Source organism: Oryx dammah, unplaced genomic scaffold (assembly GCF_014754425.2).
Source record: "Oryx dammah isolate SB20612 unplaced genomic scaffold, SCBI_Odam_1.1 HiC_scaffold_11050, whole genome shotgun sequence".
Lineage (NCBI taxonomy): Eukaryota > Metazoa > Chordata > Mammalia > Artiodactyla > Bovidae > Oryx > Oryx dammah.
Window position 1 is genome coordinate 3,081,619 of NW_024080444.1, and position 14,025 is coordinate 3,095,643.

The 14,025-nt window shown below is 37.9% G+C and overlaps 1 pseudogene; it reads left to right on the forward strand.

Annotated features, from left to right (window-relative positions):
* Window positions 1–10,247: 10,247 nt before the first annotated feature.
* LOC120860248 lies at window positions 10,248–11,205 on the forward strand (annotated as a pseudogene).
* The last annotated feature ends 2,820 nt before the right edge of the window (window positions 11,206–14,025 follow it).

The following is a 14,025-nucleotide window of genomic DNA, read 5'->3' on the forward strand; positions in this document are numbered from 1 at the left end:
AATTTCCTGTCTCCTCTTTAGCAAGTTTTGCCAAAATACCTTGAATCCAAAGTCAAATAACAAAACCATAATGCTGAAAGGGACCTCAAAGAGTCACTTTCCCTTCCCCTAGCCCTCTGTCTAATCCTTCCTCTCCATCCAGACCTGCCTTTATCTCCCTTATTCAGCTGCTGCTTCTCCAGCAACACATACACTGAGCCTAGAAAGGTTACTCCTTTCTGACTCAGTGAAGTTCTTTGCTTTTATAATTCATAGCTGCTGTAACGGAGAAGGCAATGGCACCCCACTCCAGTACTCTTGCCTGGAAAATCTCATGGACGGAGGAGCCTGGTAAGCTGCAGTCTATGGGGTTGTTACAAGTCAGACACGACTGAGCCACTTCACTTTCACTTTTTACTTTCATGCATTGGAGGAGGAAATGGCAACCCCCTCCAGTGTTCTTGCCTGGAGAATCCCAGGGATGGGGGAGCCTGGTGGGCTGCCGTTTATGGGGTCGCACAGAGTCAGACATGACTGAAGTGATTTAGCAGCAGCAGCAGCAGATGCTGTAAACTTCAGTCTCACACTTTTAAACTACTTTAAAATACCTACGCCTACTTCTTAAACTCCAACAATATATCACTAATCTCAGAAGCTCCCTTTCTAGTTTAACAGATGCTCTTTCTTTAAACCGAGGAAGTCTTATGTATGTCTTTCAAATTACTGGGAAAAAATAATTATTGTATGGATTCCAGCTCCCCCTCTAATGGACTTATAACCTCCATTCTTAGTACAATGTTATACAGCATAAAAATGTAAGTATTTTTCTGAGTGATGCTTATTTTTTTCTTTTAGCTATGGGGAGTATCGCCTCATATTTTCATTGTAAACTCTAGAGGTTAGGGTGTGATTAGCTGTATGACTTTTAGGTTAAGGTCTATTCTGGAAACATATCCTATTTATTTTTGTTGTATTTTGTTTTTACTATTCCTCACTTTGTCCCCAAATTCCCAGAGCCTACAAGGATAAATAATATATAGCAATATGAGAGGAAAAGTATCTAAGAAAGAATGAAAACAAAGTGCTTAGGAATGAAGTTATTCTAAAAATGTAAACCATAAACATCATTATACTTGATATAGGACCATAATTTTGGCTCTATGCTTACTTATAAGCCAAAGGTAAGGGAGAGCAAGATAGGATTCTGATTTTAGACCATCTCAGTTCAGTTCAGTTCAGTTGCTCAGTCATGTCCGACTCTTTGCGACCCCATGAATCGCAGCACACCAGGCCTCCCTATCCATCACCAACTCCCAGAATTCACTCAGATTCACGTCCATCGAGTAAGTGATGCCATCCAGCCATCTCGTGCTCAGTCGTCCCCTTCTCCTCCTGCCCCCAATCCCTCCCAGCATCAAAGTCTTTTCCAATGAGTCAACTCTTCTCATGAGGTGACCAAAGTACTGGAGTTTCAGCTTTAGCATCATTCCTTCCAAAGAAATCCCAGGGCTGATCTCCTTCAGAATGGACTGGTTGGATCTCCTTGCAGTCCAAGGGACTCTCAAGAGTCTTCTCCAACACCACAGTTCAAACGCATCAATTCTTCGGTGCTCAGCCTTCTTCACAGTCCAACTCTCACATCCATACATGACTACTGGAAAAACCATAGCCTTGACTAGACGGACATTAGTCGGCAAAGTAATGTCTCTGCTTTTGAATATGCTATCTAGGTTGGTCATAACTTTTCTTCCAAGGAGTAAGCGTCTTTTAATTTCATGGCTGCAATCTACTATGTTATAAAATTAAATAAAAAAGAATTGTGAAGGGCTCAGAGAAGCAAGACTCTATTAACACTAAGATTGAAACCTGGAACCCCACGAAACATAACAATCAGCATTTTCAACAATGTCCTTACTTTTAGCACATCAAGTTTCCAAAAACTTATTTCCTATGCTGGTTTTCAAAAAAAGCCAGAGTCATCTCAAAGAATGAATTAAGTAAAAAGAAGGGCACTAGATACCACAATGAAATGACTGAAGTATATTGATCTCTGAAGCCCAATTTAGCATAGATGTTAATTTTAGAATATCTGGAAGTTTGGCTTTTTGAAACTACCATGCAACAGACTTCACATAAGAATGCTACAAAAAACACTGCAAATACTATGATTCATGAGTCATACAGTTGATTGACAGACCTTTTTGCTCTGTCCTCATTGTATGATCTATGATATAGGTTCAGAATGGAGGCTTCTATAGAGAGCAGTGTCTTCACCTTGTAGTTAGCAAGGATGTATTGTTATGTCTGAAGAAGATACACATAGTTGATATTGCTAAGTAGTTTCCAGTGGTCTGGATTTTTATTCTAAAATATTACGTCTTTCAGCAAAACCCTGTTCACATTATGAAAGTCCAGTAATCTAACAGGTCAAAAATATTACCATAGATGGTTTACTTAGACAAGAAAAGGCAACTGGCTCACCAAGTCCCTGTTAGTATACACAGAGAAAAAGGCAATGGGATGTTCCTAAAATACCTTCGATTTTATAGGGACATGTTAAAATATAAGGCATCTGGCAATGTCTGGTCCAGCCTAGTGAAATCAATAGAGGTAGGCCAGGGCAGGAAAATCCTTATGGCCTGCAGACATGTATTTTGTGCTGCTGTCTCTGATTTGAAAACTGGAATAGATTTTTAATTTATGATTGAAAAGACTGAGTTCACCTTTGAACAGCTTATGTAAATTAGATTGCCCTCAAGTCACACTTGAAACGTACCATAACCACCATCATCAGTTTCAATTTGTAAAATGGAACCAATGAAATAGTCGCTAGGGGCACATTCACACACCTAGCCCTTAAATTTTGCATAAATAAGAACCACCACCACCTCCAGCAGGCAAATTAATTTCAGACTGCAAAGATTTTTCTATTGAGAATATTGTGTTCAAAAGTTCAACTTCACAATGCCAGCATGACTGTGCTAATGAATCAGCTCTAAAGCCGCAGTGGAAATGAAACAAAGATCACTGTTTGGTTATGACCAATATTTCTGTATGTAAGTTGTTTGGAAGCCACTAAATTGTGCCTCTCTAAAAGACCTTACTGATTTTAACTTATTGATATCAGATACTAGGTGATATCAGATCAGATGTTAAAGGCTCTAAGAAACCCAAAAGATGGTAACTAACATAATTCAAGTTAAAATTCTTAATTTCCTTCCCTTGTCTAGCAAAACTTACAAGAACATTGTTAAGGGGAAAAAAATGTCAATTGCCCAAAGATTTAGAAGGCAGCAATTGGGTCTATGAATTCTCATTAAATTAGCTCCATAAATCAGACTCTATGGAATAACTCTGAAAAGCAAGCCTTATCTTATCCAGGAAAACCCACTGTATATATTTAAAACCTCATAAGATTCTATTACTTATGCTGTATATTGTATTAAGTAAGCCCATTTAAAGTATACACTTTAGCTTCCTTAAGCCAATGTTTTTACAAGTTCATGACCATGATAAAATATATTGCTTTTCAGAATGCATATCCTTTATGCCTATCATAACTATGTTCTACCAATTAAATTACACCAACATTTATGGGACAGAGTTCTCTAGAAACAAAGACTGTGTTTAATGCCTGCAGTGACACCTACTGGTAATGAAGTACACCTAATTCTTAAAAATATTTGAAGTAATAATATCACAGGCCCATACTTTTCATTCTCAGGGCCCAAATTCACCATCCACAGCAAATTCTTCCTTTTCATCAGAAAACTCGCTTGATTAGCTTTTCGGTAACAGAAAATGCAGGCAAATCATATCTTCTTTTAGAGAGTGAGGATGTGGCAGGCTGTAGTTTGTGTTATCTTTTTGAGTATGATGAAGACATGCCCTTTTATGTTGGTAACAGATCATCACAAATCATTTCATTTATGCCTATGCAAAACCAGATGTCTCTTCTGAGCCAAGATGCCCATGAGAGATAGTGTTTCTGACAAACCAAGAAGATGAAGGGAAATGAAGGCCCTTGCATGAACGGCAGGTTTATGGGACAGTCTTCACTACCGTCATCTCTGAGGGCCCCTGAATAAAACCCATATCCCCTTTTAACAATGTGGTCTTTCCACAGAGGTTTGGCCCACCTGATAAGCATCAGCTCCTCAAGGCCAAGTTGAGATCTCCCCGAATCTGTGGCCCCGCATTTCCCGTAAGTCTGCTGCATGCGGCTTTGTCTCGCACAACACGTGTCCCCCAAACACATCATCCAGTCATATCCTTCTCTCCCTCACTCCTCTATAAAGCTGTATAAAGTATTCAAATCCTAACAGGCCTTTCCTGACTCTTCTACCACCCATACTTTCCCTGAGTTTGAACTCTCATATTCTCCGGTCTGTATTGCACCACTAAGAAATTGCTTGCATACTCTTCTTTAATCACTACTACTAATATTTACAATAGAATCCATGTATAGTTGATCCATAAAGTTCTGGAAATATGCTAAACTAGAGGGAATGACTTGAATTTTATAATGATCCTTCAATTTCGGTACTACCATCTTCATTCCTCAGATGAAGAAACTGATGCTCAGAGGAGTCAGATCCTCTGTTCCAGTTGACACATCAGACAAAGTTAGGATTAAAAACCAAATCTGTCATGTGTTTCAAACCTCTTCTTCAGTGATGACACATGTGTGTTATCTGTAAGTCCTATCCCCGCCCCCATCCTCCAGCCCTTGTGGCTGTTGGGACCATTCCATCCTCTGCAGGCTGTCCCCATTCTTTCCCACAAGGAGTGATAAATTTCTAGCAAGCCATTGCACCCTCCATCAATTGGTGGAGTTTCAGAAAAACTCTTTTGCTTTTGCCTAAAAATTAAAGATAATAGAGGGTGACAGACCTATTTTAATTTTGTTAACAGTGTCATATGGCAGCTTCTGAATGTCATACCTGTCTTTGTGGCTCCTTACTGGTAGTGCAGTGGTTGACCAAGAGCCTTTATAAAAGCTGCTAAGCCAGTCTGTATGATGCTACAATGTCATTACATATTTGCCCAAATCCATAGAATGTACAACAACAAGGGTGAGACCTAGTGCACCCTGTGGACTTTGGGTGATGATGATGTGTCCGTTCAGGCTCATTGATTGTAACAAAGGTACCTCCGTAGTGCAGGATGTTGATAGAAGGGGAGGTTGTGCCTGCATATGAACGAGGTGTGTGTGTGCATGCCAAGTCCCTTCAGTCGTGTCCAACTCTGGGTGACCCTATGACTACAGCCTCCCAGGCTCCTCTTGTCCATGGAAATTCTCCAGGCAAGAATACTTGAGTGGGTTGCCATATCCTCCTCCAGGGGATCTTCCCAGTCCAGGGATCAAGTCTGTGTGTGTCTCTTGCATGGGCAGGCAAGTTCTTTACCACTAGTGCCACCTATATGTAATGAATCTCTGTACTTTCTGTTCAATTTTTCTGTGAACTAAAAACTGCTCTAAAATTAAAGTGTATTAATGAGAAAAAAAACTGCCAATGCCTCATCTCACTCCACACAATAAATTCAGAATCTCTGGGGGTCAGTTGTGCTTTAGTTGCTAACTCTTTGTGACGCTATGGACTGAAGCCCACCAGGCTCCTCTGTCCATGGTATTTTCTGTCCATGGAAAGATTACTGAAGTGGGTTGCCATTTTCTTCTGCAGGGGATCTTCGTGACCCAAGGATTAAACTTGGGTCTCCTGAGGTCAGACCTGTACATTATTATCTGTTTAAAGTTCCCCAGGGAACTCTAAGATGCAGCCAGAGTTGAAAACTGTTGTGCTGTGTCTCCTGTGTATCTGGCATGCCTCTGGCCCTCAGGCTGCTGAGTTCACTCTAATCACAGACACACTAGAGTCGTCCCCATGGTGATTCCTCGGTCAGGAAGCAATATATGATATATAAAAATAATGTAATCATATATACAGGAACATATATACTAAGTGTGTGTGTATTTTTATAAAATATGTTATATAAAGCATATTTTATTTAAATATATATCTATATATATATGAAAATATGTGTCTCTAGTAGGTGACCAGGTATGCACGTAACATAGCATCAACCACTCACCTCACTTCTGAGTCTTTGCCCCAGAGGCCCTGATGTCTGTTTTTTTTTTTTTTTGGTTACCACTAAGAGACTGGAGTTGCCAATCTCTACACTGTGGGTTTGAGTTCTGGCCCCAGATTTGGCCTTGAAGACCTACAGCTATTGTCTGCTCTCCTGCCATCCTTTTCCTTCTTGTGTGTATTCACATGTGTTCATAGCAATCAAGAACTTCTGCAGTGTTTCTTCCCTGCCCATGGGAGCCCTGAGCATGCTGCTTCCTGGACTGTTAACCTGGTAAATACTAACTCCAGCTTTAGCAGTCATGAAAGTGTTCATGGACCTCGGTGCTAAAGACTACACAGACCTCTGAGTGCATCCCCTCCCCACCTGTACACTCCTAGACAGGGGTGAGCATACTCAGTCCTACTTCATTTCACTAGACTATAAGCTCTTTGAGGGCAAAAGGCTTACCTTATTCATCTCTATCACTTAATACAGCACATAATATCTAAATAGATATTTAAATATTGGTACAGTGGTGAACAGTTCACTTGCTAAAGGAGAACTTGTTGTTCAGTCCTTCAGTCATGTCCGACTCTGAGACCCCATGAAGTGCAGCACTCCAGGCTTCCCTCTTCTTCACTATCTCCTGGAGTTTATTCAAACTCACGTCCACTGAGTTGACGATCCATCAAACCATCTCAACCTCTGTCATCCTTTTCTCCTCTTGTCCTCAATCTTTTCCAGCATCAGGGTCTTTTCTAATAAGTTGGCTCTTCAGGTGGCCAAAGGACTGGAGCTTCAGCATCAGTCCTTCCAATGAATATTCAGGGCTGATTTCCTTTAGGATTAACTGGTTTGATCTCCTTGCTGTCCAAGGAATTCTCAAGAGTCTTTTCCAGTACCATAGTTTGAAGGCATCAATTCTTTGGTGCTTAGCCTTCTTTGTGGTCCAACTTTCACATCCATACATGACTACTGGAAAAACCATAGTTTTGACTACATGGACCTTTGTTGGCAAATGGAGATGCAGGTCCAATCCCTGGGTCAGGAAGCTCCCCTGAAGGAGGAAATAGCAGCCCACTCCAGTATTCTTGCCTGGGAAATCCCATATACAGAGGAGCCTGGTGAGCTACAGTTCATGGGGTCGCAAAAGAGTCAGACATGATTGATCACCCATGCACTCTTTAAATATTGTAAATGAATAGTCTTTCATATTTCTTTCCTGAGGCTCTGAAATATGTTTAGAGAGCTGACACTACCTTCTGCCATTTTTAAAATATGGACTTGAGCTATTTTTTCCAATTTGTGATTATGAGAGTTTCTGCTAAGTTATTCCTGTGCTTCACTTGAACATTTTTGAGGAAAGTCAGATTGTGAGATAGTTACATAAACTATTTGGTGTCATTGGCACTTCATTCTAAGCAATAAAAATGTGCATCAGAGGGTCATAACATGTTATTTTATTGAGCACTTCGTTTGATTTGGGAATAGATGATAAATTACTCCCCAGTAGGAAAAGGCGTTCTTTTCTTAAGGCTGAACATAGTGCCCATTATTAAGTTTCAACTTGACTATTTCGTAGCTCTCTGACCACTTCTAAGTTACTTAATGGTGTCATTGTGGGTAATTAGTATGTATTTTTTTGTACCAAGACTTATGTAGCAGTTACAATGTATGTAACAATAATGGCAATCATTATAGTCATCAGTATTATTGATTTTAGTCACTTCTCCATAAAAAGTTAAATGTTGATTTACCCTATAATTCAAAGATAAAATCTGTCATCAATCTACATTGTATTTGGTAAAATTTGCAATTTGCTGGTCAGCCAGTAGCCTTAAAAAGCAATCTTTCATTGCCATGAATGCATTATTCAGAAGTACTTTGGCCACCATAACTCAGAAAACATTTTGGTTATGTCAGGAAAGTTTCAGCAAAGCAAATTGTATATATTTGTCATCTATGCCAATCAACTAATATCCAAAGAGCACCACTGTGTTCTACAGATGTTTTATGAAGAATGGACAATCTTAGTTCAGTTTAACTACCAGATTTCCATAATTAATGTCAATACCCTAATTCTCAGACAGTTTTTATAATTTCTGCTTCACAATAGAAAAGAAAGATCAAGTCAGCTCTACTAGATACTGAAGAGTCAGAGTTTGGATCCAATACTGGTGTATTTCATATGTCCCAGTATAAGACTATAACATTTTAGAATAGGAATGATGCAGCCAGACAAACCAGATGTATGTTTCTGTCTGTTTTGGACTATGATTTTTCAAATACAGCTTGAGGTGAAGTCTGATGAATACTTGCTATGGTGATGAAAGTTCCCACAGTGCTTCCAGGGTTGCATTATTTGATTTGAATTTCAGCCTGATGTCAGGACACTGGTGGGGTCTTATTATGCCATTTTATAAAACACTTTCTATGTGCCTAATGTGGTATACATTGAAATGTATATATGTACACACATAAATGTTTGTGATTGTACTTTAAGGTATTTCAAGTAAGCATTAAAACATCAAAACCATCTGATTTGCATTTTTCAACAAGAACCAACATATGTATTTATTTATGGGAACATTTTTGGCATAAGACTTTCTATTAAATTATAACAAAAAGCTTTCTCTATCACCCTGGGGAATCTGGCAATCAGCCTACCTCCTACCTAGATCAATCTTCCCCATCTACCCCAGTCTTCTCCCACCCACCATATGCATACCTTAAAGCTGTGGTCTTGCCTGGAACTAGTGTTGTGGAGACACAGAAAGTTGTATAAGGCAGTACTTGTTAACACGGCTGTAACCCCCATGATCTCCAAGGTCCCCTAGGAATCCACAGATTGACTGTCTGTCATTTACATAGTTCTGTTTTCATGTTCTGTAAAATGGGCACTAATATATTTTATATTACACAATTTAAAAACTCCCAGTAAACTGCTGCTGCTGCTGCTGCTAAGTCGCGTCAGTCATGTCCCACTCTGTGCGACCCCATAGACAGCAGCCCACCAGGCTCCCCTGTCCCTGGGATTCTCTAGGCAAGAACATTGGAGTGGGTTGCCATTTCCTTCTCTGATGCATGAAAGTGAAAAGTGAAAGGGAAGTCGCTCAGTCGTGTCCAACTCTTGGCTACCCCATGGACTGTAGCCCACCAGGCTCCTCTGTCTATGGGAGTTTCGAGGCAAGAGTACTGGAGTGGGGTGCCATTGCCTTCTCCGCCCAATAAACTAATTGAATACAACTGTTTGAATGCCCTAAGGCTGGGAGAGCCACACCGCTGTCAGTCTTGAAATTTCCTAAAGTCAGCCTATTTTACCAGTTTAAACTCGATCAATTTCTGGTCCTTCAAATAAAGAGCATAATTTCTAAAATTATAATTATCACTAATTACTATCACTAGTATGATGATAGTAATGATGGGGAGAAGGAAGAGATGGAGAAGGAGAAGAGCCTATTATCTTACAAGCAATATCATAATTTAGGTGTCTATACTCTGTATCCATGATTTCACTTAATTGTGAAAATTCTAATCGGTTAAATATAATTGTGATAAGCATTTCATAGTAAATCTGAGAATTCGAGAGGTTAAACTTACTTGTCCAAGACAACACAATTAGAAGTGGCAAAGCAGAGACTTTAAACCAAGAGTATCTGATGATGAATCTGTTTTCCTAATGACTATCCTGCTGCTGCTGCTGCTAAGTCGCTTCAGTCCTGTTCGACTGTGTGCGACCCCATAGATGGCAGCCCACCAGGCTCCCCTGTCCCTGGGATTCTCCAGGCAAGAACACTGGAGTGGGTTGCCATTTCCTTCTCCAGTGCATGAAAGTGAAAAGTGAAAGTGAATTCGCTCAGTCGTGTCCGACTCCTAGCGACCCCATGGACTGCAGCCTACCAGGCTCCTCCAACCATGGGATTTTCCAGGCAAGAGTACTGGAGTAGGGTGCCATTGCCTTCTCCGCCTCCCATAAAAATCATAAATTTGCCCTAATAATAATTAATACAGACAATTCCTGTTAACCAACCTCAAGGTTCTCCTGAGATCACCTCCTCAATACCAAGCGCCTGTGTCTGGCAGAGCCAGTGTGAGACTGAGACAATCCTTCCAAGCCGCCAGAATAATAAAGAGTTTTGGCTGGACCTTCGAGCACAAACCAAGATAGTGAGGAGCCAGACGAAAAGCAGACTATGGCGCTGAAACGGATTAATGAGGGACTTAGTGATCTGGCCCGTGACCCTCCAGCACAATGTTCTGCAGGTCCAGTTGGGGATGATATGTTTCATTGGCAAGCCACAATTATGGGACGTAGTGACAGCCCAGATCAAGGAGGTGTATTCTTTTTGACAATTCATTTTCCTACCCAACTACTCATTCAAACCACCTCAGGTTGCATTTACAACAAGAATTTATCATCCAAATATTAACAGTAATGGCAGCATTTGTCTCAATGGTCTAAGATCACAGTGGTCTCCTGCTTTATCTATTTCTAAAGTTCTTTTATCCATTTGTTCACTGCTATGTGATCCAAACCCAGATGACCCCCTAGTGCCAGAGATTGCATGGATCTATAAAACAGACAGAGATAAGTACAACAGAATATCTAGGGGATGGACTCAGAAGTATGCCATGTGATGCTTCCTTAAAGTCAGAATAACCTGCCTTGTAGCTGGAATAAACTTTAAATTACTGTTCCTTTTTTGATTTTCTTATCCAGCTGCTCCCCTATCAGACCTCATCTTTTTTAATTTTATTTTTTGGTTACCTTTCTCCTTTCATTCACATGTTCATCTGAGAAGACTTAAGTTCTTCCAGCTTTAGATAATATTGGCTTTTAGAAACTGTAACATAGTTACAAGAGAAGAGTTGCCCAAGATTCAGAATTTTTTAAAAAATGGAGCATATGTATTATGTGGCCAGTGTCTTCACCCTAACTTCATTATGAGACTAAAACCATTCCTCACTGCTCTAACATACTGAAGAATCATCTGAGACGGAGGGAGATGAATTCTGAGTTGTCACATCAAAGGAAGCAGCATTATTCTAGCAGCATCCATTCTGGTTTAAGCCTTCCACTGTTAGAGATTTGAGGTTACATGATATACTTTATACTCATAACCGATGTGGCTGGAGAACTGATACTGAATTTATAGCAGCAGAAGAACAGAAAATATGATGTATTTTATGCATGTCAATAAAAGAATGAACTGTTCTTGTTCTGCAGTGAATGGATACAAGAAGTCAAACACCCTTTGTATTCCAAAATAGGGTCTCAAAACATGTAACTTCCATTTAAATTGTTAGGAGGCTTGGAGCTAATAGTTAATCCAATACTATGTTTAATATATCACTGAATAAATGATGCAAGTTGTCAATGGATGAGTGATCAATTAATAGCTCTACTAGTAATTCATTTATATTTCTTCAATAAAATGACATAAACCAAAAAAAAAAAATTAATACAATCTGTACATATTTTTCTCATTGCTTGAACATGTATTGTGTCTGTTATATTAAGTACTTTCATATTTATACACAATGCTTTATTTCATCTTTATATCCCCTCAAGTTAGGGGTTATTAACTGCACATATACACTTTTCTCTGCCCTTAATGACATATTTCCCTGATTAACTACCTCCATATATTTAAGAAGTTGATAATTTTGAAACTTTCCGAGGAGAAGGAAACTGGTTAGATAGAACAAAATGATGGAGAATTTCACCATAGGCCCTTTTCTACATTTTCAATTTTGAAGCAGATTTTTAAAATCATAAAACTAATGCTCTGAAATAATAGGAAAATGCATGGAAAAAATAATGGTTGATTATAAAAGTAAAATATTGTTAAAGGAGACAGTAAAGTACAATGTTGGCAAAATTAATGGGGAAGCTAGGTAGAAAAATATTAAATGAAAGCATTCTAGCCATTACTGCAATTAAATTAGCAATAAATTATATTTTTTAGTTTGATCATATATTTTGAAACTATGAATCACATCCACAAACAACTGACAAATTAAAGTGGAAATTGTAAAATATACAGAACAAATAGCAAAAATTAAAATTGAAAAACTAGAAAGAAAACCTATAGAAGATAAAAGAGCAAAACAATCACAAAGAGAGCAAAACTGATAAACTAATAAAGAGTCAATCAAATAAGCAAATATTAGAGCAATTTATTTGAAAAAGTCAATGCACTCAGAAAATAATTCAGTAAATCATTCAAAAAATAGTTTAATACAAATAACAAATTTTAGTAGTTAAAAGAAACATGGTTCACATACAATGAACAATTTTATGTCAAGAAAACTTCAGACAATGGAAACAGAAGTTCTCTTCACAATACTTATTAATACTGACTTAGAAAGAAATTCAGAAACCCTGAATAATCACTACAAACAATTAGTAGTCAGATCCTCTTGCCTTACCATGTACTGTTGCAAGATAATCTGTTTCAGTATTTTTAATAAACCAAAAAAGAAAGAAGGAAAAGTGTGAAAGAATAAAAGAGGGAGGTAAAGCTACCTAATTCATTTCATGAGATTAACGTTAAAAACAGGCAGTTGTAGTAAATAATAAACTAATCCCACTTATGAATACAGACATAAACATATTAATATAATAGTAAGATCCAACAGTAAACTAAGAATAATAACAATTTATCAGAATCATATAATATATATGATAATGATGTGTGGGTGCATTCATAGTCATGTCCAACTCTTTGTGACCCCATGGACTATAGCCTGCCAAGTTCCTCTCACCATGAAATTTTCCATGCAAGAATACTGGAGTGTGTTGCCATTTCCTACTGCAGGGAATCTTCCTGATCAGGAATCAAACCCACATCTTTAGAGTCTCCTGCATTGGTAGGCAGATTCTTTATCACTGGTTTATTTCAGCTAGGTAGAGATGCCTTTATATGATAAAATCAATAAATGTGATTTGTATTAATGGAGTAAAGGGAAAAAAAACTCAATTGTCTCTACTGATGCAAAAACAATCAGTTGATAATATTTTACACACATTCATAATAAAATTTATCAGAAAGCTTAGAGCAGACTTCCTTAGTCTAATAGAGAATAAAATCCATGGCAAGCATCACATTTAACATAAATCAGGAAAAGGTGAGGATGACCCTACAGCTATTCAGTAATATACTGAAATTTCTAACCAAAATGAAAATATATAGAAAAGTAAAGATAAAATGCATTATTTGTAGACAACATGAATGTCTACATAGAAAATTCAAGAAAATCTATAGAGAATAGAATTTGTAAATTGTTCAACATTGTTGAATATAAGATCAGCAGACAAAATCAATGATGCTTCTAATCACTATCACTAACCAAATAGAAAATTTAATAGAAAAAAATATCTCATTTATCATAACAACAAAACATAATATGTTAAAAATAAATGCAATAAAATATATGCCTGATCTTAAGGTGGAAATTACAAAATGTTATAGAAAAACATTAAAAATCTTGGAATTAATGACAAGAAATGATGGGCAGAAATACTTGGCATATTAAGATGACAGATACACACAAGTTCTAATAAAAAATTATTAAATAATCTATCTTGACATACTTTTACTAAAAGTTTTATGGAAGCAAAGCCTAAGGCTAGCCAAATATACTTTGACAAAGTAGAACATTTACATTGAGACATACAAATCTATACTGTTTAATAAATAGTACTCTCAGTACTATACAAACAAATGGGTCAATGAAACAGTAGAAAGCTTAGAATTATCAAGGAGGCTTAATATATAATGAAAATATTACAAAGCAGTACAGGAAACACAGATATAGCAATATGCAGTACTGGGACTATCAGCTTGCCATACAGATTTAAAAATGAGTAACTCTCTACCACAAAGAGCAAAACAAAATGCTCCAAATGAGAAAAAAAACAACTAAATGTAAAGATACATACACATTTTTAAAAACTACAGGAGGAAA